Source organism: Anser brachyrhynchus (genome assembly GCF_964034855.1).
Source record: "Anser brachyrhynchus genome assembly, chromosome: 11".
In the NCBI taxonomy this organism is placed as follows: Eukaryota; Metazoa; Chordata; class Aves; order Anseriformes; family Anatidae; genus Anser; species Anser brachyrhynchus.
The window spans coordinates 5706329-5733046 of NC_137706.1; the positions used below are offsets into that span (position 1 = coordinate 5706329).

The following is a 26718-nucleotide window of genomic DNA, read 5'->3' on the forward strand; positions in this document are numbered from 1 at the left end:
TTTAACCTGATGTAAACAAAACCATCTGTCTAGCGTTACTTATAAATCATATTTTCTAGGTGTTATGCCACCTTTGGACTGGAACCTGGATTTTCTCTATAGTAGCTGGGCATATTTAATACAATCAGATGGATCTGATGGGGGAGTTTTTGGTTTTTTTTTTTGCTGAGACTTCAGAATGATCAAGGGGCTGGAGTCCCTCTGCTCTGAAGACAGGCTGAGGGAGTCGGGGCCATTCAGCCTGGAGAAGAGAAGGCTCCAGGGAGACCTTATAGTGGCCTTCAGTACCTAAAGGGGGCTGCAGGAAAGCTGGGGAGGGACTCTGTGTCAGGGGGTGTAGTGATAGGACAAAGGGTAACAGCTTTAAACTAAAAGAGGGGAGATTTAGATTAGATATTAGGAAGAAATTCTTTACTCTGAGGTGCTTCTCAGCAGCACCTGGTTGCTCTGGTCCTGTTGGCCCATGCTACTTGTCAGTGTAAACATCGTTCTTATGAGTATTGTGTTTTAGCAAGCTGTACTATACTGATCTCACATAGGTTTGCTTGTCTTTTTTTTTTTTTTAGAAACCTTTAGCTGGTAGGTAGTCATTTGGATGTTGTTTGTGCCACCTCTTTGTGTTCTGTGAGTTCCCGTGGGCCCTGCTTCGAATGACTCACCTCAGTATTCTTGCTGTATTCTGATTCACATTCCTACCCTGGATTTGTTAATTGTATTAAATATCTGGTCATACCTCATATATGGAAAAAGCCAAGATGTTTTTAATTAAAAAAAAAAAAAGCTAGTGAGCTTTCGTGGAAGGAACTTCCCTGTTATCTAATGGACTAGTATTTTCTCTAGAACAAACCTTTCATGTCCCTTTTTAGTTTTAGCCCATTTTTGTATTTCTGATTCAGTCCGTACGTGAGCCTCTCCCAGCCCTCTAGGAGTTGTGCTGTCTGCAGCTCATTAGAACTGCCCTCAGTAAAACTTGTAACAGCTGTCATTGGAAGGACTTCTGATAACAGGTAGGTGGGATGCTTCGTGGCTGTAGATTTGCTAGTTATGAATACTTGTATGTGTTCTGGTTCTGTTTTTTCTGTTGTTCCTATGAATAATTACTATACCTGTGCTTGGAGAAAAGGACTCTTTCTCTCCTGTTTGTATAATACTTCTAAATAACTTCATGAATTTGAAGCTGGAACTGTGCAACTCAACTCATGTGACTTAACCTGTAGCAGAAAATGACTTTATTTAATATTTTTCTAGTCAAAAGCCCTTTGCTTTCATGTTAACGGTATTTAGTGTGCAGTAGAGAATAAACTACAGCCTTTTGCTAAAGGATAAGCAGTGTTACAAATGTGTGTATACATATATATTTGCATACACACTCATAGTTTGTGATTTTCAGGAAACAGAAAAATGCAGGTTGAGATTTCAAAATAGGAGAATTAATTATGTGATCTCCTTTCATTGTTCAATCTTATTTTCTTCATCTGCTTGAAAAAACACTAGACTTAGGAGTAAATTGCAACTAAAGTCAAAATTTGAAAAGTTAGTAGTTTTTCCTTTGGAAGCTGGAGGTGGGCTTGGTTGCTTAAAAACTGACAAACCATAACAGCATACAGAAAGACAGTTCACTTGCCTCTCTGAAGGATGACTAAATGCATGGGAAAAAAAAACGTGTTTTTAGTTTTCAAATATTGACACTGAATTCTCATAAAGCACTAAATGTGATGTCCTGCACAGACTGACTCATTAAAACGCTCAGTACGAAGGCTTAGCTATAGCTCAGGCTTTCTTTACTGTTAAAAGTATAAAAGTACTTCCTACACACTGCAAAGAAGTAAGGATTGGTGATCAATTAGAAAAAAATGGGTATTGAGAGGTTGTATGTTTGGGGAACATTAAATCATGTAAGTGACTTTCTTCTGTGTAGGGAGAGCTGAAAGTATTAAAGAGTGACAGTGACATTGAAAGACCAAATCCTAGAGGTTTTTCACAATTACTGGTGCTTTAAATGCATGCTGCTTAGGTCTCAAGGATGTCTATATGGAGGCTGCTTTTGCCGGTGAAATGACAAAAGAGTGCAATAATGTTGGTAGGTAACCTATCTGTAAGAGAACGTTTGTTGAAAGAAAGAGTTGTAGCAGGGCGTTAGTAGCTTTTTAGATGGATGCTTTTTAACTGTCTCATTTGAGGAATAGAGCTTCCCTCACTGACGGACTCTTGGAGATCATGAGGTAGAAAAAGACTGCGTTTCTTTGGCTTACCCAAGTTGTAAATCAAGTAACCGAGCTTTTCAGTCCTGGCTCAAGTCGTTCTGTTACTTCCTACAGAACTGGTGGATAGATGAGAAAATATTTAAGAATATTGCAAGCTGCTTTTCCTTTGAGTATCTGCCAGCCCGGATTGGTACACATTTTGCCATCCCGGCTGAAAGCTGCTAGGTAGGAAGTTAACTACCAAATTCAAAATCTTGTGCATGTCAAACTAGCAGTGCAGAAGGTTGTAGGGTTTAGAAGCTGTACAATGCATGTGGTAGCTGCGGTGTCACAGTTCTTTATCACAAAGATTGATTGTCTGAGTATTTATAATCTTTCTTTCAGGAAGCAAGACTAACTTAAGCAGAGAGGAAAGCAACTCTGATATGGGAACACGAAATTAAGTGAGGATGGATTTCTTGTGCACAGGCAGTACCAGATACTGGCTTTTAACTGTCTCTGCCATTTTTCAGCAAGACATTTTAAAGCAATTAACTTTTTATGTGAGTTTACGATCAGTGGGATAACAAGAAATCATGGATCCTGGAGCACAGTGCATCGCATACTGAAACATGGGGGCCTGGTTTAGCACCATGTGCCAGCAGAATAATTTTTTTGTTGGAAGATGTCGCTTTTTAAAACACGTCTCTGGTGCCTGTGCCCCGCTGAAACTGGTGTGGCACCTTGTGAGTGGGCTTGGTGGTTTTTTTGACAGATGGAGTTGAATATTGTCATGCCAAAAAAAAAAAAAAAAAGAATAGTTTGTAAATCCAGCCTAGGGGTAGCAGATCACAGAAATGAAGGCTTCTGTTCCTTTCATTAAATTAATATTTTGCTACTGTCACTCAGGGATTGTTTTAATATGCCATCATTAATGTTATATTTTGAGCTTTCTGAAATGCTTTACAAACACCATACTATTCATCTGGTGCGGGAGTGTAAAGACTTTACAACGGAATTTAGCAGCGATTTGTCAGGTCCTTGGAATACCACATGAAGCAGTTGAGATCAGGAGTAAAATACCAAGTCTGTTTAAAACAGTCAAGTGACAGTGAATTCCTTTACAGGAGCTTGGCTAGTGGCCTGTCAACTAGACTTAGTCTGTGACACCTAAGTTTTACAGTCGTATGTTGTTTTGCTTTTGATTTAGATGTAAACTGACACCAGTGTTCTGAAGACACATTCCCTATTTCTGTGGAGTTCTGCCATTGATTCTGTGGGAAACACCATGCAGTAAAAACACAGTTTACTATATAGAACGTTCTAAGCAACATTTCCCAATGCAATCTCTTCGGTCTGCAAAGACTGGTAAGATCGTAGATCATGAAGCTCAAAAGCAGAGACTGACTTTGTACAAGTAACGTGTTTGCTGTAAGGCAGTTAATATTTGGTCTTTGTAAGGTAACTTGTGGAGAGGAAATAAAACTTTCTAATTTTCTGTCTTTTATCTGCTGAATAACTGGTTTATGAAAACAAAGCTTTCATCTTGTGAGTTATCTGAAAAACAAAAAGAACTTTGGAGTGTTTATTAATCTGCGTGCATTGATAGGAGTGATGTTGCCTCAATGCATCTTGTAGGAAATACTTCTGAGTCAATCAGTGCAACCTCATTTTTTATGTAATGAGACATGATTTTCATTTCCTGAGGAAGCAAGGATGTAAGAATGTCTTTCTGAGTTGATCTCAGCATAAATACAATTGTGTATCAGCTCCTCTGCTGGGTGGCTCAGCTAAATACAGGAACAGAAACATTTCCTTTATAAAGCAGCAGCCTGCGTTGTGCTTCCCAAGTCAGACTGAGAGGCCTGCTGTTGCTATGTGTCCAGGTCACTTTTTCACATCTCTTCATTCACTGTTCTTGTTAGCTTGGTGAACTTAATAAAAAAAAAAAAAATCTTCTCCCGCACCTAAAATTTCTGTAGAATCTGTCCCAAGAAGATCAAATTCTTTGTAGTGCAATGTGTAATCTGCATACTAACAGAAAATGTAACAGGATTCTGACATTACGGGAGAGATCACCCCTGAAAGATTTGTTTTAAATCAGTAACTGTACTACTCACTATTCTCTTTGTGTGTGTGTGTGTATCCTTTCAGAAGAAAAAAAAAACTTTAAAAAATATTATGAGTAAGATAAAAACTGCAGCTAACTTAGTCTGTTGGTTACATAGCGGATTCCTGCAAGCAGTCTCTGGCTTTGCACGATCACTCTGAGTTCTCCTAGGTGGAAGCAGAGAGAACACGAGTGCCAGCAAATAACAGGAGCGTTGCTGATTATCTTACCTGAAATTTAAATATCCTGTGATTGTAATTATAATTTATTGTGTGATTGAGGATTCAGCTACTCTTTTTTTTTATATTTTGGTATTTCTACAATATCTCATTTTCTATGTAGAAAGTAAGATCTTCAAAACAGAGGTCACCATAGTAAAACTTGAAATGAAAAATATAGCAAAAGGTCAGAATTGAGTGTTTACATATGGTGTTTTGGAGAATTGTGCCACAAAAATATATATTGTATTATAGTTAGATCAATACTTTAAAAAAGTATATTATTTTTGCCTGTATTTTTCAGGTAAGTTTGTAAGCTAGAAGGAAAATATGTGAGGTCATCCAAGCAGGCATACCATCTTTTTGTCAGAGAAAATAGTAGCTACAGTTTGTGCACTGTCCTGCTTCTGAACCTTAAATGTGTTTATTTTGTTTTATGAACTGATTTTTTGATTGTATCTGAGGAGAAAATTGTCTATTTTTGCAGTGTTTGGGTGTTGCAAGAAGAGAGTGAGGGGCTGTTGTCTCACTCGTCAGTGACTGTACACGTTTCTGCATGGCCCACCAGTGCTGCCCATGTTTGTGTACACATAGGTGTAGCTGGTATTGCAAGTGAATGTCAATGATAGCAATTTTTACCTTAAAATGTGGAATAGGCTTCAGTATTTTAACAGTTTAAAAAGAACACCAAATGCGATGAAAGTAGTAGTTACTGCTCAGGCATGATGTGTATGGTGTAAACAGGAAAATTAATGTTGTAAGAATTAGTACTCAGATCCCTAGAGCTTTTAAGCTGCAGTAAGGGACACATAAGTAAAAGGGAAGGTTGCTGCAGGGGTAGAGGTATTGTAGGAGCTGCGCTGGGCACTCAGGGCTACTTGAAGATTGAAGGTGATTATTCTGGGGTCAGAGGGACTTCTTGAGGATGGCGTGGTTCAGGTAGCAAATATGGAAAGGTTAATGTTTGCTTTTTGACTTAATATTGGAGATGTTCTCTTTCATTTCTTGTCAGTGTCCTTTTCAACACAAAACATGTTAAAAACCATACCTTGCAGAAGTAGTTATAAAAATTTGTACAGTTGCTGATTAATAATACTATTTTTTAATAGTATTTTAAGATGTTTTTGGAGTATGAATAGGGTACTTGAGCCTGTGGCATATTTGAAGGATTTTTATTTTATTTATTTTTTTTTTAACAAACTGTCCTAAGAAGCTTAGAAGACAAAGCTATTTAACAGTTCCCTTCCCTCAGCCAAATGAGAATAAAACATTTTATGTACGAAGCGAGATCGTACAACGTTAAGCCTCCCATCTAAATAAATTTTGAAGTTGTTCTAGTTGTTGGGTACTTGTAGAATGTCCTGTAGGTGTTGAAGTATCACTATGAGACCCACCAGCTCCCGATCTAGTACTCTGAGCCTACCATGCCCCTGACAGCGGGGGCAAGGACATTGCGGAATGGCCCAAGAGGTAACTTTGAAGCAGCTGTAGGTAGGAGGGAGGAAGAGACAAGGTAGCCAGTCCTTTAGGATCTTCCTTAGGGTGGGGGACAAACAGTGATGGTCTCCATCTCCTGACCTAGCTGTCCCTGATACCCAGAGCCTGCAGGTATCCAAAGTGTCGGGATTTTCTGTCCCTCAGTCAGCATCTCCTGATGTTCTAGCTCTCAGAGAACTTGTCTTCCAGTAGCATCTTCTATCTCCAGTTACCTATAGCCCTACGTACTCAAACTTCTGTCCCCCCATCTCAGCTCAGTTTCACTTAAATCTCTTGCTCCTCCTTCCTCTTTGCACAAACCAAGAGGATCATACTTCTAAACTCTCTTCTGCTTCAGACTACTAAACTGCTCTGCAGCAATTTTCCCCACTTTTTCCTGTTGTCTTCTCTGACTGTTGACAGTCTGCTCGGGTGAAGCCTTCTCATTGGGAATGGCAGCTGGCTAGCTCTGCCCTCCCACCTGGCTTTTTTTTTGTTGTTGTTTTTTAATATATATATATTTATTTTTCTTCTGGTAGGAGTAAACCAAAGGGACTCAAGAGGCGCACTCTGTTTAGCAAAAAGCCTGCCTTTTGGAACTTTGCTTTCCCCAGCTACGTGGCGCTTTTTGGCAAGAGGATTAGTGATGTGAGAAAAGTCATAACTGCCATGGCTGATGATTATTTTTGACATTTGCTTTTTATATTTGAAATAAAGTTAGAAAATTAAACTGCAGCCTATGAAGTTATATGTTAATTGTTCTGGCTGCCTGAGCGTTACATGCTGGTACCTGTGGTGAGAAGAGTGCTTTGGCATATGACTGAGCAGAAGGAGCTGTTCTGCTGCATTACTAATGTATTAGCAATGAATGAATCAGAAAATTATAAAGTTCTATTTCTGAGCTGAGATTTTGTCCCCAGTGACGGTGCTCTAAAATTTGAGTTTAAGATGAGGTAGCCATTTTAACATTCTTCAGGAGATTGTAGATAACATTCGTAGGATTTCTTGAAAAACAGAAAACCTTGGACTGGGTCAAGATGATGTTCCACAGCCTGCTGATGCCATCTCTGTTCCTGAAATCCAGAACTTTAAAAGCCAGCTTGTAATGGGCATCCAGGACTGAGGGGGGCAGAACACAAACTGTTGTCAGTGGTTTCAGAACTATTTGCACAGTTCAAGGGGAATGTTGGAAATGGGTATTTTTGGATTTTACTTTGTGACGGACGGTATTCTCTAGGTCTTACAAATACAACATCACGCATTCCAATTAAAAGACAGTATGCTCTAAGTCAAGCTTGAATTTATTTTATTGGTGTCTCGGTGCTGTTCACAAATTGTGTTGAATTTTACTTATCCTTCTTATAACAAATTACTCTGCCTTCTTTTAAACTTTAGGAATGAAAGGCTCTGTTTAATAATTACAGCTTTGATTTGTACAGAATTGCTGTTCAGGGAAAGATTCCTGTGGTTCCGAGCAACACCTCCTCATGTGAACAGACTCTCTATGTCTGTTAAAATAATATGTGCTCATGAAAATATAAATTTCCATAGAGATGTGAGCTCTAATATGCAACTAAACAATATAGTTGCAAGTTAATGGTTTGGTTTCCTGAGCATTAAATAAATGACAGAGAAGCAACTGTAAAGACCAGGTATGAGAAGAGGGTATGAGTTTACGTGAAACATGAACAACATATTTAGTTTAACTTCTGTGAAAGATTAAGAATGAAAGTAGGATATGTTTTAGAACTTCTTTGACTTTGTCATTTTGTATTAGTTTTGGATTACTTAGTGAAAATAGTGAATGCAATAGTATTTTGAAAATACCTGGCATTTATATCTTTTCCATATTAGCACAATTGATCCCTGCTCCACCACCTTGCGATGGTGTTGATGGTTTTTGTGTTTCACAGTGGGCCATTCAGAAAACTTGAGATACGGAAAATATAGTCTCTTAGTCTACTTTTGGTTTCTGGTATGTGTTGTTACGAACCTTTCAAAAGGGAGGTTAGCTCCTAGTGTCTCATGAGTTTCTGTGTTGCTAATATAATTGGTGAACCCATGACCCTTAGAATATGCAGCAGATAGCCTAGCTTGCAGCTTACAGCATTTCATTATAATTAAGGAAATGCTTAAGTAGCTTTAGGAGACTGCCCTTCTTATCTGGCTATATTAATAATGCTTGAAGTATTATTACTAGCAATAACATTGAAACAAAGTTCAAATACAACATGTGCTTCCAGTTATTGAGTACTGAGTATTGACTACTGGTAGTTTACGTTGTTTTTCCAAAAATGTATATCTAAACTCTTCAGATTCGCCCTTAAAATTAAACCTACGGTCATCCAGAATGAAAAACTAAGGGATTCACTAAAATTGAGGTAACACATATGTTAGTATTCCTTCTACAGTTTAGCTGAATTTTGACATTTCCAGTATTTATTTTAAATAAATTTTATTTCCAGAATATGCTTTTTTATAATCTAGCAAGTAAAGCAAAACAAATGAATTTGTTAGAACTCATCTAATCTGATACTGAGATGCATGCAACCTTGAAAGTTTACTGTCTAATTAAGTTATATTTTTCAACAAGCTCTTTTGAATTATTTGGCTCAGACTTACAGTGCTGTAAAGCAGAAATGATTCATACACGTCAGCTTGCAGCTTCGATTTACCCTGGTTTGAGAGAGAACCACAATTTGAACATTATTTGCTTTAGTAAATGTGTGTTGGGTAGGAAAATAGTGCTTTGTGCATTTAATGTGTATGATTCAGAATGATTAAGCTTGTCTGCTGCTTTCCAAACTTGAAGCCTAGGCAGCAGATTCTGAACCAGGTTGTATGTCACCAAGGTCTTGAGTCAATTACGCAATCTTTGACAATTTGAATAGGATTTGATACCAAATTGACTAGTAAAGTTTTTGTGATTTGCTGAAAACAAGAAATCCAACTTTTCTGAAAAGTGGAGTAGGCACATTTTGAAGTTGCTTAATGCTGAAGACAGTAAAGTAAGTCAGCTTTGCAGTATTTGCACCAAAAGAAAACCAACACACCGTGATGGGACTGTTTTTGTTTTTTTTTTTTTCTTTTCTAATTTTAATAGTTATGATGTTGCTTTTACTTTTAATGATCTTTTAAAAATTGGGTCACAATGTTTAATGACATTTCTTTTAAAGTCTGTGCAATTCTGCAAGTCTAGATTAATGAGTCATTCTCACTCAACTTGCAGAATTGGATATTTAGGACAACTGTATGTGCCAGGCTCATAGGTTTTCTGCCTTTACCACTATTGCCCCAATGTTTTTCATGCCCCATTTCCGAGTCGCTGTCTACTGCAGAGCTCCTTGTTTAAGCAGTTTGGTACTTTTACTCTTTTGTATTTGGGGATAACAAACAGAAACACATCACTGTTGATTGACAATGCTGTATGCTTCCTGTCCTGATACCTGCTTTGTTTTGCTACTGTTACTGATTTCTGTGTCCCTTAAGGTAGGAAATATGATTGGAAGTCTGGTGGGTCAGAGGGAAGAGACAGGAGAGTGCTGCCTCTTTCTTCTTGCTATGAACACAAGGAACAATTTTGATTCTTACCATGTTCCAGATGTAAGGAACTTATCAAATGATCAATAACAATATAATATTCGGTAGTACTATTTCTAATAAAGCTGTCTTGGAATTTGTAGAGTAAGTTGTTTTTGAGGTGTTGCAGTAAAACAGGCTGAAAAGATAAAATGTTTCTCTTCTTCTCACATGTTGTTCAGTTAACCTCAGATTTTACTGAAAAAAAGGGGGGGGGAGGGGGAAGAAAATCGCTTCTAGAATAGACATATAAATAATAAAAAAAGCAATCTCGAGTAAAAAAAGGTTGCATAATGGAAAAAGAACTATTTCTGGTGTCAATGGCCCAGTTCTGTATATTGTATGCCACTGTGTGACGTATAATTAATAATTTGCATGAAAGGAGAGCAACTGGAACAAATTGTGAAGTGTCACTAGTCTTTTCAGCTCCAGATTTATGAAGAGTGTTGTTTGTCCCCATACTGTTGGGTTTTACATAATTGATGTCAGTGCTCTTGAACTTGTTATGCCACGTTGTGATGCACAGCTCTGAAAGGCTGGGCTGGGGAGTGGTCCTGCAGACGGGTTGCTGCCTCCAGGTCCTTCCCAGCCCTTGCTGGGCATTCGTGCCAGGGGCTGGCAGGCAGGCAGCCTGACGGAGAGTGGCTGGCGCTTCTTGGCCAGGATGGGCGACAATAGTTGTGACCCTGCGTGCAGAGCTGACAGTCAGTAAGATTTGCATAATCTGTGTCAAAAAGGTTGTTCCTGTCCCACTGAGCTGTACAAGGTAAAGCAAAGAGGAGTCCTGAATTATGAACTCATTTGACTTTGTAAGAGGGGAGTGTGTCAAAGCTCAGTAAATACATTTCATGCCCAACAAAGGTATTTCTTGCGCTGCATTGCTGACATCCTTGGTTGAATTACAAGTGTTTCTGGGGTGTACGATGATGTAACTACTTTTGAGACATTGACAGTCATGCACAGCTCAAGTAACTTGCATGAAGTATTACTAGTCAATGTAGCAGTTGTTTATGTCTACAGATAAGGTGAAAAGAAGCATTAAACAGTAGGATGTGAATATAAGTTTATACTGTAGATTACTGGAAAAAAATTGTTGAGAAGAGTATCACTGCAACCACTCTCTTGTTTCTTACAAGAAAGTTAAGTGTGTTAAGCCCTTAAGTTAAGCCCCAAGGTGTGCCTTTCGAAGACAGAATACCAGTTTGATAGAGTATGGGAACTCTTATACTTCTAAGGTAAATTCTTAGGTGACTGTGGTCTTTTTTTCTGACGGGTGCTTCTTAGGGAATGTCTTTACCTCCCATTCTACTTCAATAACCGGGATCTGTGTCTGATCATGTAGGTTTGAATTAGACTAGGGCAGCCACAGAGCAAACTTCTTCCAGGTTCCTGAGTCCAATATAGTGTAACACTTCTTTGCATATGGCTGGAACCACTGAAGTTTATCTTGCAGTTTTTGGTACTCTGGAAAACAATGAGTGGCTCTGTTTAGTAGAGCTAAATAAGGTTTCTGTCATTCTTAGCAATTATTTGCATTGTGGGAAGGTACCGAAAACCCATTTGAACATGAGTCAGGGTTCTTCTGATACCAGCAGATTTTTTTTTCCAGTCTTTATGGAGGGATGTCAGGATACGGATTAGGAACAGTTCTAGATAACTATTGTTGGGATCACTTATTAATCTGTAAAGGTATCCTTTTTTCTTTTTTTTTTTCAAAGCTGTTTCAGAAATACAGTATAACTTGTTTATTACTACATAGTAAAAGCAGATTGACATTTGGTGTTAGGTACTCAAAGCACTTTAAAAGGTATTACAAGTTCATTAAATTTTGCAGCATTACAGTGACTTAGCAGAGAACTGTCTTAATTTGCAGAGAGCCTGAAGCATGGGAAGGTGAGGTGACCTAGTTCAGTGACAAAGGTTTTTGCTTTTCAGAAGGGGGAAGCCTACTAATTGGGGAAAAAATAAGTCTTTTACATTTTTTCCTTTATATTTTCTCCCTTTGATACTGTCTCATCTTTCCTTCATGTCATTAGACCATCCAGTAGTTTAAGTGATGCCTTTAGTTATTAATTGTCTCACTGCTTTAACCCTATGTAGAAAGGTGTATAGCATTATAGTATGTGATACTGTTTTTGTCAGTGCAAAGGCTTACCAAGGTTTCATACTGTGTGTTGTTACGGAGAATCTCTACTGTCTGAGAACGCTTTCGCAGAGAGCAGCAAGAAAATTGTGAAGAAAGTGCGATGAGAAGACACAGATGAAAGTTCCTTTGAATGCTAAAATTGAAAAATGGCTGAGAATATGTTTTTCTACCTTGGGAAACAAAAATAGTGTTGTTTTAGGAGAGTTTTTTTTTTTTTACTAGAATTTGCTGAGAGTTGCTAAAACTAAAAAGGTTCTTCCCATTCTCCCCTCCCCCCGACTGACATTAGTAGTGACTGAATACTGGGTATCATTGTCTTCTGTTCCCAACAGCCCTGTGATATTTATAATTTTCAGTTTCTGCTGCTTCTGTAAGGAGTGTTTGATGAAATAGAAGCTGTAATTAACTGAAGGTGTCTATGCCATCTTAGAGATCAAATTGAATTTCAATTACAATTCCCTGTTTCCGTGTATCCCAGCTCTCCTTATAAAAATCTCTCTCCAAAATCTTTTTGGCAAAAGTGTATTTTGTGTGGTCATTGACACACCCTGTTCTCGTTATCTGGGCTCATCTTGCAGCAAGTGACTGATAAATACGGTGTTTGCTTGGCTGGCTCAGGGTAGCAGGGCTTTCAGGCCAAACAGGTGCTGTCCATCCCCAAATGAGCTCTGCAGCAGCAGCTCAACCACCTGCAACTGGTGTGAGTGGCTGGGCAATGGATGGAGCTTGTAGAGTGGCTGTGCACTGTTGAGGTGTGTTAAATTTCTTAATGGTTCACCAGCACTCGGTCAGGTGCTTCATCAAGACTGACCTCTCCCAGGTCTAGTGCCTTGACACAATCTTACTTGTGTTTTGGTTATTTGTTCACCACAACTGTCTTACATTCAGACCAATTTAACACTTGTCAGCTTTGCAAAATGTGTTTACCTAAGACTTAATACAGATGCCCAAGTATGCACACGCACCAGTGTGCTGTGTCGATGCTCATTTATTGGAGTTGCTGGTAGCCTCATTTTTATACTCTTTTAAAGATAAGAGCTGGAGGAATTTTTTTAAAAAACTTGATGTACAGATTGTTCAACAGTTGTTACATTTCATTATGTCTGCACTGAGATAATTTCCCTGTGACCTAGTCGTTATGCTGTCTAAATAAAGATGAGTTTTACAGGAAAAATCTCTCTGATAAGTACATTGGACAAGCTACTAGTTTTCTGTCTCTCAGATTTTAGCAAGTTCCTGTTTCAGTTGGGATCTCTGCTCTCCTTTCTACAGTTTTCTTTTTACTCAGAAAGAACTATAAAAGTAGTTACATATAACTTGGCATAAATTAAGTGACAACTTTTTGATGAGATGAAAAAATTTGTTTTAGTGAAGTGTACCTAAATGTACAGTGTCCTCTATCTGCAGTGGTCTTGTGTGCTTCTCCTCTGTATTGACACTTACGTTAACACATGCACTGGATTTTACTTTAAAATTAAACTCCAAACAGAAAACTACATAGCCAGAGAAACATCTAGGTGATATATTTTGTATGTTTGAAATTCTTCTTAATCTACTTCTGTGTTCAGAATTTGTTCCCACTTCTGAATTCTTCTATTTGTAGATTTGATTCTGATTTATTTATTCATCTATTTGGTGCAGACATATTTTCCTTAGAGGCATTAGTTAGGTTCTTTGTTTTGGTGTTTGTCCTCATTATGAAAAGAATGTTGTTGTGGATGAGTTCTCATTCAACCTGCTGCTGCTATTTATGTTCCCTAGAGAAAAAGACTTGTGAAGGATTCATTCTGTTGAGAATACCAAGTGACCCTAATAACAGTCTAACAAAAGATTACTTTTTCCTTTCTTAGAGGTTGCATAAAATATATAAAAGCCTTATTTTTCTTAATGTGATAGCTGGGATATGTTTTTTTTGCAAACGTTTTTAAGACAATTTCAAGCAGCTGTGATTTACAAGCGATAATGTTTCTTAAATATATTGATGACTTGCAAGTTCACTTAATTTTGTTGTAATGTTACATTGAAATCTCAGATGTCTTCGGGACTTTGTGTAGTTGGATATTATAACTGAGAAATTTCTGATTCAAATGTAATGATATTGCTAGTTCTTACTGAAAATGAGAATGAAATATAGAGATTCTTGGGACATGTTGGGGAATTAGGACTCCAGCTGATGTGGATTTGAGGGATACTAGCGATCAATATTTCTAAATTGCTGGATTCTCTTAAAGGATTCCCTTTGCTTTTTTAAGGAAGTCTTCTCAGAATTATTGAACAAGTATTAATTAATATCCATTATGGAATATCAAATTAATATACAAAAGGGAATTGTAATAAAATATTCTATGGTGTAATGGTTTTGGAATCTTTTCCTTTAGTTAGAATGGTATAGTTATAACTGTATCTGTTATTCATTGGTACTTGAGTAATCTAAACTTCTATACATTAAGGCTTATTCAGCTGTGGCCTACTCTTTTCCTTTTGACGTGTGAATAATTTGAAGGAAATTATCTAAAGTAAAGGAAACTATCCTTTTTTTTAATTATCATCCCTTGTCCCTTTGTGAGATAACATTTTGATAGTTTTATTCACATTGAAGACATCACTGAAATTTTCCTTCTATATTCTTGAAGCGAGAAAGGTGCTGACATAAAACAGAAGCCTCATTTGTTTGTGTATTTGTGTAGAGTTATTTGCAACTTCAAATCAATTCATACTTCACTTAGTTCAAGGGAGAAATATTTATGGTTTTATTTCATAGCAGCATAAGAGAGAAGGCAGTTAAGGAATGATTGCAAGGAAAATGAAAAGATGAGCATTGTTCTGTACATCCTGGGCACGCTCATTTTATTCCATCCTTGGTGGCAGTGCAGCAAGGTCTTTTCAAATTGAAAGTCAGACTGACAGCATGGAAAACTTATTCATACTAGTAGCTGTTGCAGAAGTATGTAAGTAAGATAAAACACTCTTGAATTTGGTCTTGGGGAAAGTTAAGATGAGTTTTCCCTAGAGAAAAACTCAGTTCTTACCTTTGGCTAGATTTTAAAATCGAATTATGAAATTAAACAAACTGATATCCAAAGTGAGTTGTTGTGGTTATCCATTACCCAAGTAAATAATCTTGGTTTTGTATTTGCAGGTTTAGAAAGACTTTCTAAAAGTAGTATTATACTGTCACCATTACTGGCAAAATATCAATAGCGAGTATTCAAACTTACTTTGTCATAAAGAAATGATGTTCTCAAAATTTAGCAAAATACTAATGTAGCAAAATTACCAATGTTAAAGAAGCTATGTCAAATTACAGGATGTATTAGAACATTTAGAAGTAATATTGGCATTAATAATGTCTTCTGATTGTTTTTATAAGCACAGTGACATGAAAAAGGTCAATATTCGACTGTTTTCATGACTGTGAATCTGTCAATTTGTATTTTGTAATAGCGTGTACAACTTTGAAGTAAAAAAATACATAAAATTAAGAATTAATATCTATTTTTCTGCTGTTCTACTATGTTGTTTCACAACAGATTTCTTAGGAGTATTTGAGTTCTATAGTTGTTGAATTCTGTAGTCTTTTTTTAGTAAAAAGACATTTTAAAAATCTTTTTGGATGCTAAATTGTTTCATTGTTTGTCCTCTTAAAAATTGGGAAAATTAGTGAAATCCATTCAATGCCTACCTGAATTAATTAGATTTAAAAATGGAGTATGTAAGTACAGACTCTATCACAGCTGGTATAGAAGTATGCCCACAAGAGTACAGTGTAGGCTTTGTTGACAGTTGGACTTTGAAATTTAATGTTTGTCTTCACTTCTAGATTTTGCCAGTAGCCATAATGCCCAGCTCACTCTAACCTTCCCTTTAAGTAACAAAAGCCCGTATAGGTTTTTCATTTCTGTGTGGAATGCTGTTAAACTTACCTTGCAGTCAAGTATTTGAACAGCGCTGTGATTGCTTCTTTGCCATCCAGTTCCTGTGGGTTTGTTCATCTGAAGTCCGGTATGTTTTCATGTCTACTTCCCAGAGCCACTGTTGTGTCACAGCAGGTAAAAACATCTGGGGCAGTAGGGATCCTGACACGTGTACATGCATGTCACTGCATATGGGTTGTAGACATGGGCCAATGTTAGATTTTGCTAGAGCATGTGAGAGAGAAGGAAAGTATTAACTCTAGATTTCAAATCTAATTTGTGTGTGTGTTATCTTAGGTGTATAAAGCCTGTTTTGAGCTGGAATCTGATAGCTACCTATGTATGGAAAAGCTTACTGCAATGTAAGCTGTGAAAGTGATAGGAAATCTGCATTCTACCTAGTAAGCTTGGAATGTTTGCTTTGTCTTTTTGTCTATGAGAATTAGTAGTGGTTTAGATGCTTTTTAGCCATGTCTTATTTTCCAAAATCTAGGAGTGGAAGAGAAATAGAATAGACTTGAAAACATTGTAGTCTCTGTTCATGTGGCTTTTATGTTTTTCAATATCATTTTGATTTTCTGATTACTGTGTTTGTCACTGTAGTATTTTCTCTCTCTAGTCTTGTCCTTTCTACCAGCTTGCTTGATACTTACATTGATTTTCTCTTTATTTTTTTTAGAACGGACAGACAAAACCCCCAATCTTTCTGCTAGTTTTCTGTCTGGATGATTGCCACAGTTCTGCTTTTGCCCTGTTATATTTTCTGAAATACAATATAGGGTGTAATGTGTGTTACAAATTATCTTGCAGAGAATCTTTTCCTAGTTAAGATATCATTATCTGATATACCCCCCATCTGAGTTCTCCTTGAAATGCTACACAAAGGTCATATTCCTAAAAATCAATAGCAATAACTCGGGAGCCTTAGTACCCCAGTGCTTCATTAACAGCACCTGGGGTACTAAGGCTGATGTTCTTCATATTAGCTGCCAGCAAGGAGATTGAGATTAGCTCATCACCTAAATTTCATTTATTGGTTAAACAGCCAGTTTCAGTATGGTCCTCAGTCTGTTTGATACTGCTGGAAAGGCTGGTTTTATCTGTTCTGTGCTATTGATACTTCCTGACTTTGTCAGACCATTGTTGTCAGTGCTTTCCTGTCACCTTTATCACCGCATACAACGAAAAGCTGCTGCCCACAGCAGCACGTGAAGAGGTCTATCTCTGATGACATTGTGCAGCTTGAAAGTAAAATGTTCACTTCTCAGGTGGTAACATAGTTAATCCACGTAGTTAGTGCGGATAGTTCATGTTTCCTCTGTGGTGTTGGAAGATGCTTTTAGAGACAGATGTTACATGCCAAGTCACCACACTGTCTCCTGGAATGCCATCCCATTACATTTCAGTTTTGGAGAGCTGATTTTCAAAAGCACCTACTTTAGGAAGAGTCTAAATGCCTTAGTTACTTTGAAGTGTAAGTTAAGGTTCTCTGAGTCTTGTTGAAAATCCAGGGATTTTATGTTCATGCCTTGGCTGATTCTTTTTGTATGCTATGTGTGTACAATTTGATTGTGCTAAAATGTTTGCACACAAGTGTTAGTCAGCCTGTATTGTTTTCATTTTAGCCTGTCTTAATGAATACAAATATTTCAAGACAACTGAAGTAGGGACATATTTCTTTTTTGAAAGTTGGTGCATTACTCTTTTGTTGAGTCTGTGGTCAGCGAGGCTGCAGTAACACAAGCATCGAGAGTGTGGGAATCATACTGGAATGGTAATTTCAAAGCTGTTTTGTGATTTATTTTTGCAGGGAATCAGAGGCAGATAGAACAAACTAAACAGGCTCTGCCAGTCCTTGTAATATCATTGAGTTCAGTGTACTGCATCCTCATTCTTTTGTTTACTACTTGTCCTGTGAAATTTGTTAGAATGAAGGCATTGGATAGTGTGCGATGAATTTGGAAGATGGTCACATTTTACATTAATCCATTTAGTGTTATATGAAGTTATTGTAATTTTTCAGGAGATACATAAGAAGGTGTTTTGAAATATGTCACTGAGTTCTCAACAGAGTAAAACAAGTTGCATTGCTAGAACAGGGAACTGAAAAAAAATTGTAATGGAGGCATCTTAATCTAGGCCTGACTTAAATCAGTTCTCTGAATCACTAGCATGGTGGTTCAGATGCTGCTTCACGAAGGTACGCGAGGGTTGGGGACGGGACGGAATTGTAGGGGCTCTTGATTTCATTGTGATTATGGTGCATACACAGTAAGAATTTTCTTCCCTCAGAAGAACTGATTGCCCTTCTGAATAAGATGCACAAGAATTCATTTGCATTGCTTAAATAATTGAATTCAAGTAGTTTATATTTTTTATTTTTATTTCAGCGAGCATGTAATGGTAATCAGCCTAATGTCCATGATACGTGAATGGCTGTACTGTGTGAAATTCATTTAAACTGCAATTTTTGGTCCCAGTGGTAGGTCCACCACTAAAGGCCATGCAAAATGCTAGTTTATCTGTAATCCTTATTAAGAAAGCGTGCTTACCGTTGTAATATGATTCACTTTTTCTGGGTTTTTGCTTCCTCCATCAATGGCAATACAGATGTAACTTGTATAGTATAGCTTTTATTTGTCCATTAATAATGCAGTAAGGAGCTGCAGTTTCTGCAGGTCTGAGTTTCCTTCCAATGTAGAATGATTCTCTAACTCCTGGGAACAAATACTCAGAAGGAAACGTTTGAGTCTAGAGGTAATGTAAAAATGTATGATTACTTGTTTAAGACTAGAGGATGTTTTCCCTCTTAATCTTAGCATTATATTAAATATAAATCCTGCCCCTAAAGTCAGGTTTGAATAAGCATTTGGACTCCCAGGACTTAATTTTTCAGTGGAGAAAGAGTTTCATAAAGTAAGCAAGAGGGAGTTGCAGCTGAATGGACACTTGCAACATAAATCTCAGTAGTCAGGAGTTTGCCAGGGTATCAAAACCAACGTACTTTGAGAAGAGTGGTGCCATGCAGGTGGCTGTGCAAAGCTGTGAAAATGTAATGAAAAGTTGAGCAGGCTTAGAATTTGCATCTAGTTTTGAGTTACTTTAGACTCTTTTTTTTTTTTTTTTCCTAAACCAGGGATGCACTTGAGAACCTTTTCATTCGGTTCTCTTTTTGGAAGGCTGTGAAGCATAAAATAGCATAAGCTTATGGGAGATTAAGTAATGCTAGAGGGCAGACCACGATCTGGTGAATGGGACTGCATGAGGTGAGGTCTGTTATGAAGCTTGGTGTTTAATCCCTGCTTTATTTCCAAAATCAAGGTAGAAAAGGAGTTTGAACTTGATCTGGCTTGGCTTCATCGCCACTGATGTGCGAGAAGAATTTCTGTCCATAATGATTCAGAGACCAAGTCTTTTGACATTGTTAATGATTAATCACAAATTGCTGTTCAAATGAGTGTGGTGCTGCGCATCAGTAATCTATCTGAATCTGTTACAGAATAAAAGTAGCTATTGTTTTAGTAGCTCTGTATTTTTGGGATTCCCCCTTGCCCCACTCCCACCCCCCACATGTATATAAAATGGCTCTGGGTTTTGATTTTGGAAGTAGGGGTATGCTTTGTTCAGTGCTTGGGCTAGTATTGCCCAAGTAATCCGTTTAATGATAATCACTGAAATAGTATATTGCACGTTGCTGAAACGTGTTGCTGGCTGACATCTAAGAAGCCTACATATCAGAGCTGGACCTTGATTAGAGGGTTTATATCTTGTTGCTGGTGGTTTTCTAATTCTTGCTTAACATTTGGTTTGAGTTTGGGGGGCATGTCATGTGTCAGATTTCACCAGTAACCAACAAAACTTTTGCCACGTAGTTCTGGAGTTTTGAGCTCCAAGTCACTGTCAGCATGCCACCAAAAAGCACAGTGCTGAAACAGCTCCTCTCTGTCAGCGAGATCTTTCCAGTAATGTCTCTTCTGTGGCCTGTGTGGCTTTCATTACAAAATGGAGTGTCACTGAAAGCTCTCTTGTCTTGTGGTTGCCCTGTAGATCTTCACTGGTGGTTTGTGTGTGCTGTTGGAGTGTTACGCTGTTCGCTGCTTCCAAATCCATTGTTGCTTCTTTCCGAGAAAATTTGAAATAGCTTTTAAAAAAATTCAGTCACAAGGGTTGTGACACAGTACACATCTTGTGCTTTGTTGTATCCAGCATGTCTGAAATCATGTATTTTACATCTTAAACAATTATTTATATTATAATTAAGAATAGAATAATATAGAGCATTAGTTCTAAATGCATTACATTCTTCCCCAGTCTGCCTGTCTGTCAGCATGTTTTTGTGCACCATTTGCCATTGACGGGCTGTGTCTGTGTGTCAGGAGGTGCTGCGGTATGTCCTGCTGTCTGGCCTCTGACTAGGGGGCTGACTGCAGTGTATGTTTCTGCTGGCAGGTACACCTGAATTTCTGCTCTGTGGCATCCAGGATGGGGAGGACTAGGTGGTTGAAGTGTATCCTCACCCTGTCTGAGGAGAAAGTTGGTTGAAATAGGGTCTGGTTTGGGAGCAGGTTTGATGCAATTTGAATTGAAACTGCGTTTGCTGTGCCTTCAGAAAAAAAATGAGAGATTCTGTGGATTGATGTTTGAGCTAAAACAGTAAGTGTAGTATTTATTTTGCTGTACTGCTTCATAAGAGATGAGGGCTTCAAATGACACAAAACCTTTAGCTGATTTTTTTATGATAATTTCTAAAATGAATTATACTGTCACCGGTGCAAGTCTCTGAATTACGCTGTCACCTGTGCAAGTCTCTGTTCAATCTGTCAGAAGCTTTTTGTGGTCTTTACCTCAGCATTGCTGTGGCAAGTCTGCAGCGTGAATTCACCACACACCCTGGCGTGTGGCATGCCCTGTGCTCAGGAGAAGCCTTCATTACAGTAATCGGGCGGGAGGTGTACAGAAAAACAGGAAGCCTAAACTACTGACCAGTTGCACTCAACTGGTTTAAATGTAAATGTCTCATATAAAGAGTAGCTAAATTTGCCTCTTCTTGTTCAGTAGATTTGGAAGAAACAATCAATTTATCTGTGCAATTGTGCCTGAGAATGTATGTATGACTCTTTTAGAGATAAAGCTTTTATTAATAAATCTCTTATTTAAAGGTTATCAATAAAGATTGTGGTTTACATGTATATGTGCATATATTATAAACATGTAAATGGGTTTGCGTATCTGAAATACATAGGTCATTATAACGCTGTAAAGGAGGGAATATCAGTGTAATATGCGGAGTATGTTGTGTTCCTGTCCACATATTTGTATATGTGCGTATACAGAGGAGGGAGGAATAAAAATAGAAGAGGAAAATGAAAAACTGTTTTCAGTGAGGCCTCTTTGAAGAGGAAGATGTAATAAACCTGCAGGTTGGAGTCAGTGTGTTTCAGGAGACACTTGTGTGGGGTGCCAAATAGAGGAGGGGCTCGGCAGCTTACCGAGTGGTTTGAGGTGGGACTGGATTGCAAGAAGAGTTAGGGTTTGAGCTTGAGATGAGGGCAGTTTTACTGCATTTCCAAAAACTGCTCTAGAAAGCAAGAGAGAAATAATAAAGCCTTTCTCACAAACATTTTCCTGCCATGGGAGTGTGTGTTTGTAGTAGGAATATGCAGCACTGGTGCATTGGTTGACATCTGCAGTTACTTGATTCCCTGCCCCTGTGAAATTTGCTGTAGCTTTTGTAAAATGCATGAAGTTCAGTTTGGAGCAGGGAGGTGGCCAGGTTTTTTACAAACAATCCAAGGTAGCAATTGACACAAATGAGAAACACCTAGGCTTTTAGGCCAGGGGTAGATGGGTGTAGGGTTTTTAATTACTGTTTTTAGCCAATTGAGGCACGTTAAGTGGCATTTTGACGTGAGAGCTGCTGCCTGTGAACTGTTAGTAAATATTAAGCAAAAGGCTCCAAAACTATTGGTTTGACATGTTCTGTGAGCTTTGAATTAATCTGTAAAAAATACAACTACTTGTAACAGAAACATAATGAATATAAGGGGATGTATTACTTCTGTCCTCAGGTACTTACTGCACTGTAGATCCAGAGCAAAATATATGTGTGTGTGTGTATGTATATACATACATATATATATATATAGTAGCACTTTTTTTAATGGAACAGAGTTCTTCTCAAGGTGAGAGATGAGTTGACTGGTGGTTCGTGCTAGCTGTTCAGTTTGTGTAGTTAGCTTGTGAATAGACGTGTGAAATGCAGCGAGGTTGGTCATACTCTTAAAAAAAAAAAAAAAAAAGATTTTTACCTGGCTTCAGGGAAACTATGCGAATTTGTATCTTTAAATCCTCCCATGTTGCAATTGATTCTCTGTTGTCTTGCCAGGGAAGAAGATGTAAATGTGTCCTTGCTGGCTGCCATTTAAAGCATTTCTTTGCCTTGCTGTATTTTGTTTAACAGCTTAACCTTGAAGTGCATGTTATGAGTTTTTGATACTCAAAAAGACTTCCTATTGTTAATACATAATTTTATTAAGTAGCAATTATAATTCTTCTTTTTAAAACAAACTTTAAATCCAAGTGAGAGGCAACATTAGACTTCAGATATACTCACCTTCCAAATTAACAGTAATAAATTAACTTGATTATACTTTCTAGAATTGTGATATCCTTTGAGACAAATAACTGGAAAATTTACCAGGTAGTCATATAATGTCAGAGACATGAAATCTGTCTTTACAGCCCTTGGGATGTCAAGGTGTTTGGAAGGCATCTATCCATCATGATAATAAACTTGTGCTTGTACTAATGCATCCATTCATTCTCTCTTGTTTTGTTTTTTTTTTGGTTGGTTGTTTTATTTGATGTGATACATTTTTGGATGTGGTAACTACCAGTGTCACGGGTATGGGTGCCTTGGAAGGGTGTTTTAGGAAAGGTGATAGCTGCTGTAGTGTATACAGTTTTCATTGAGAATGTGACAAGTGTGTAGGCTCGGGATGGAGATGGTGTGTATCCATTATGACCATTTAATATTTGCTCTGTCCTTTTCTATCTCTAATTTGATTCTATGCATCCTTAACTTGTTGTTGTTATCTCTGGAAGTGTGGCCCTGTGGCTAATCACGCTTATTAGAGTGCAAGGCTTATTACTTTTTGAATAACCTTTCTCTGTGCACCCTTGTGGCAATGTAGTTAGGAATATAGGTCCACATGATCTACAGAACTGGAGCACTGGAGATTACTGTGTACTAGAGATATGCAGAAGCACTTTTGTCTGTGTTTGGCGGCTTTTCGGGGTTTGAGGCAAAGAAAATACTGTTATTCTTGATGTTTAGATCGCTTTACAATGCACCACAGGTTTCATCCCTTGAGGAATTGTGTCAGTAATTGAAAGAGCCATTGTCTCATTTCACTTATCTAAAGCAATCTCAGTCTTCATTTTTATAATTATTGGAAGAGCCCAGCAGCAAAAATGTGATTAGTGATTTCCTAATGCTACGGGAAAACAACATTTCTAGAATAATATTCTGTATTGAGTCAATGATACAAGTCAAGATTGGTGTGAAAACAGATTAGGAAAATGTCTAAAGAAATTTATCACAATATTTTTCTTCAACACAGCAACATAGTGGATGTCATAGTTGTGTTTGGTAACTGAGACCTAAAATGAAAATTTGAGAAGTGAAGCCCTCGTAGCTGGGTAATACTGTTGCCCGTGTAATGGAAAAAAAACACAGAATCTTTTGTTACTGGAGTGGTGTTCACATTCTCAGATCTTGAAAAAATTTAACTACAATGCAATTACAAGGAATTTAAAACCTACCAGTATATTTAGAAAGTATATTCAGTAAATTATTTTTTTTTGGAGGGTTTTATTCTCGTAGAAATCATTGTAATCTATTGTATGGACTGCATGAAAAGGTCAAGAAAACGTTGTACAATACATATATACAGATATTGGACAAACTGTTTCTAATTTCACTGATTTCTTTGGTTCACTGCGTTTTAATTAAGCTTTGGCTTGCTACCTCAGTAAACCCCCCTTCTTCAAAGGATCGATAAGCCATCCCAAGTTAATTTGAGCTATGGTAGGGAATGTATAGACATGTTTCTTCATTTTTGTTTTTCCTAACTAAATTATTTTTAAAAGAATTAGTTGTTTTCTCTTTCATTTTGAACATTACGATTCATACAGTGACTGGTTATGCAGTAGTGTTGGTGGTGCTGTTACTCAAAGGTAATAGTGCTCTTCGATTCTTTCACAGTCCGTTCTAGAGGAAAGAGATTGTTCAAGGTCTGTGGGGATCCTCATTTTATTTTTTAAAGAATTGTCCAGAACTGATATTGTCTCAAAAGCTTCTAATGCACTCGTTTACAATATCTCAATGGATCTTATTCTGAGTTCAAGCTTTTCAGCTGTGAAACGGAGTTTATTGAACTAAGACTTCAGTCCTCTGTTTATTTCAACTTTGTCCATAGAAGACATAATTAACTTGAAAACATAAAAGGTTGATTGCATACTACTTAGTTTCCTTTCTTTTAAATATTCTTATGCCAGTTGTTGTCTGTCATACTAATACTCATTGTTTATGTTATAGGACATAAAATAATGTCACAGCGTGTTCAGCGGATGTTTAATAAAAATCAGATCAGAATTAAGACTGTATTGTGAGTCATTGAGATATCAGCTCTGTACTTAATATCTTATCTAAATCTCTATCCATAGCTTTGTAATACAGCTTGCATCTTGTAGTGAAGTTGAGCATAACAGATCTGAACCACTTAGAAGAGTAATAAATACAGAACGTATCATTTTGTTCATAAATGCAACAAAAAATAAATACTGCAGAATGTATCTGCGTGCTGCCAGTCCTTGTTTATCTCTGTATGCAGAAGGAAAAAATATCTTCCTGGATAAATCCTTATTCTACAAAAATACTCAGAGTGCATGCTGCAGTTTTATGATCATTGTTTGTCAGACACATAAATAAACTACAGATGTGAAGCATTAATGTGGGTATAGAATATATTTCCCGGGAAAACAAAAATGAAAGGATAAAGCCCACCCTGTAACTTAAAGTGAGAACAAAATTGCATGCTCTTAATGCATTCAGGTAGCTGAGTAAACATACAGGTAATCTTACTGTCCTGTTCATATGGGCTACCAAGGAATTTTGTTTCTCTGCTCCCGTTTCCACGGTAATGAGAATTAGATTGGTTTTAGGCTTGGAGTGGGGAAACGACACTAAGCTATAATGTGGTGTTTGTTAGTCTGGAACATATTGAGTCTTTTTAGAAATTAGCTCAGATCTGAGCTCAAGTTGTTGCTTTTTTGGTTGTTCTTGTTTTACTTGTAGTTATCTTGCAGTGCACAGGTCTTTTGCTTGTGGGTAGGCCATCTGGTGGTACTTGTGCTCTTTGTGTTCCTTGTACTGTAATCCTTAAACCAGAGCTGTGCCTGGATTCTGGTGAATAACTGCATGTAGAAGAGTGAGTTCACATAACTGCACATAAATAGCTATATGGGCTGTTTAAAAAAAAAAAATCTTTAGCCTATGACTGATATTTTTCCCTGTGTTTTTCATATGTGGTAGCATGGTGTGATTTTTATCAGCACCCACCATTTAGGATGATTTTTTGAAAGTCCATTCCAAAATCACACTGCTCTTCTGTCATTTGTTCCGCAATTTTGCATGTGCGTGCACGTATAGAAACATGTAGAATTTTTTTCTTCTGAGACTTGTTAATACATTTTCACTGCCCTCATCCCAAGAAATTTTTTCACCCTCCTTGTTTTTTTCCAGGAATTGAAGTTGAGAGTAATGTTTTTGGTAGATTATTTTAGTAAGAAAATCCCCTTTTAGCTAATTCCCATGCTGTCACTTTTTTTTCCCCCTGTAGCTTGTATTTCACTAACCATAATTTTCCAGTAATAGATTGCAGGAGCTGCAATGAATATTACTATTATAACACTTTGTACTCTTAACAGTAATGTGTCACACTTCTGAAGGCTCTGTGTATGCGATATTTGTGATATTACTCACACAACATTTAATACTTGCATTTTCTTAAGCAGTTGCCTACCAATTACCAGGGCTATTGTGGTTTTATAGAAACGTCATCCTTGAAGATACTTCAGCTGTTGATTCTCTCTCTCCGAGGTGCACGTAGACCAAAATATATTTGGGGATATCAAGACTTCCTAATTGTTCGAGTACAATTGAACTTCACTCTTCTAGGAACGTTTGAGTTGGCAAAATTAAACCTCTCAGTGATCTGCGCCTGTGGAGGAGAGCTCTGGGAGGTGTGTCAGGGGTTGCAAATGCTTCTGAAGAGAAGCAGTTGCTGTAGTGCTATGCAGGCAGAAAGCACTGAATGATACTAGTGCTGGAAGAGCTTGCATTTGCCTCCTTAGGGACAGGCAGTAAAATAGGCAGTTTTACTGCTATGCCCTCTCCGTTTGGCTGCCTAGTACATCTGGCTGCTTGTGCTATGCCTGGTTCTGCCTGGCCCACCTTGACGGGTGTTTGTGTAATGTCTTGTTAACAAATTCTGGTGATGGCATTTCTGTAATTATCCCTTCTGTCAAGGTTGAAATTTCTTGAGAATTAGAAAATTCTTGGTGTCCAGCCTAAATCTCCATTAGCACAAATGTAAATCAGTTATTTCTTGTTCAGCACTTAATGAACTTGAAGAATAGTTGATCATTGTCCTCTTTTTAACCATCTTGTACATATTTTAAAACTGCTGTTTGATTCTGTCTCAGTCTTCCCTATCTCAAAACCAGCTTGCTTCAACCTCTTCTCACAGGCATATTTTTAAAAAGATATCTACAGAATTGAGGGTGTCTGTAAAACAATAAAAAAATGACAGTTTAAAGTATAGGTATTTATTTCGCATAAAACATCCCTGTCAAAACTATATTTTATCCTTAAGACCTCCTAAGCAAGGCTTATCATTTTCCAGAGAAAATACGTAGAAAATAGAAAAATTTGAGCATGTATTAGAAAAATGTTAGAAGATGATACAGAGGCCTACACCAACATATAATGTTTGTTCTTCGCCCCACTTACAATACAGCACATTAAATA

The 26718-nt window shown here is 37.5% G+C and overlaps 1 protein-coding gene and 1 long non-coding RNA gene across 14 annotated transcripts in view; one reads left to right on the forward strand and one right to left on the reverse strand.

Annotated features, from left to right (window-relative positions):
- Window positions 1-26718, forward strand: part of ENTREP2 (endosomal transmembrane epsin interactor 2) — a 171272-nt gene that overhangs the window by 35536 nt on the left and 109018 nt on the right. The gene's annotated exons all lie outside the window — the stretch shown is intronic.
- LOC308201190 overlaps window positions 145-26718 on the reverse strand; it is a 33036-nt gene continuing 6462 nt past the window's right edge. The window contains exon 2 of the long non-coding RNA XR_013956113.1: window positions 145-26475. This is a non-coding gene — a long non-coding RNA (uncharacterized lncRNA). The remainder of the gene's footprint in view (window positions 26476-26718) is intronic.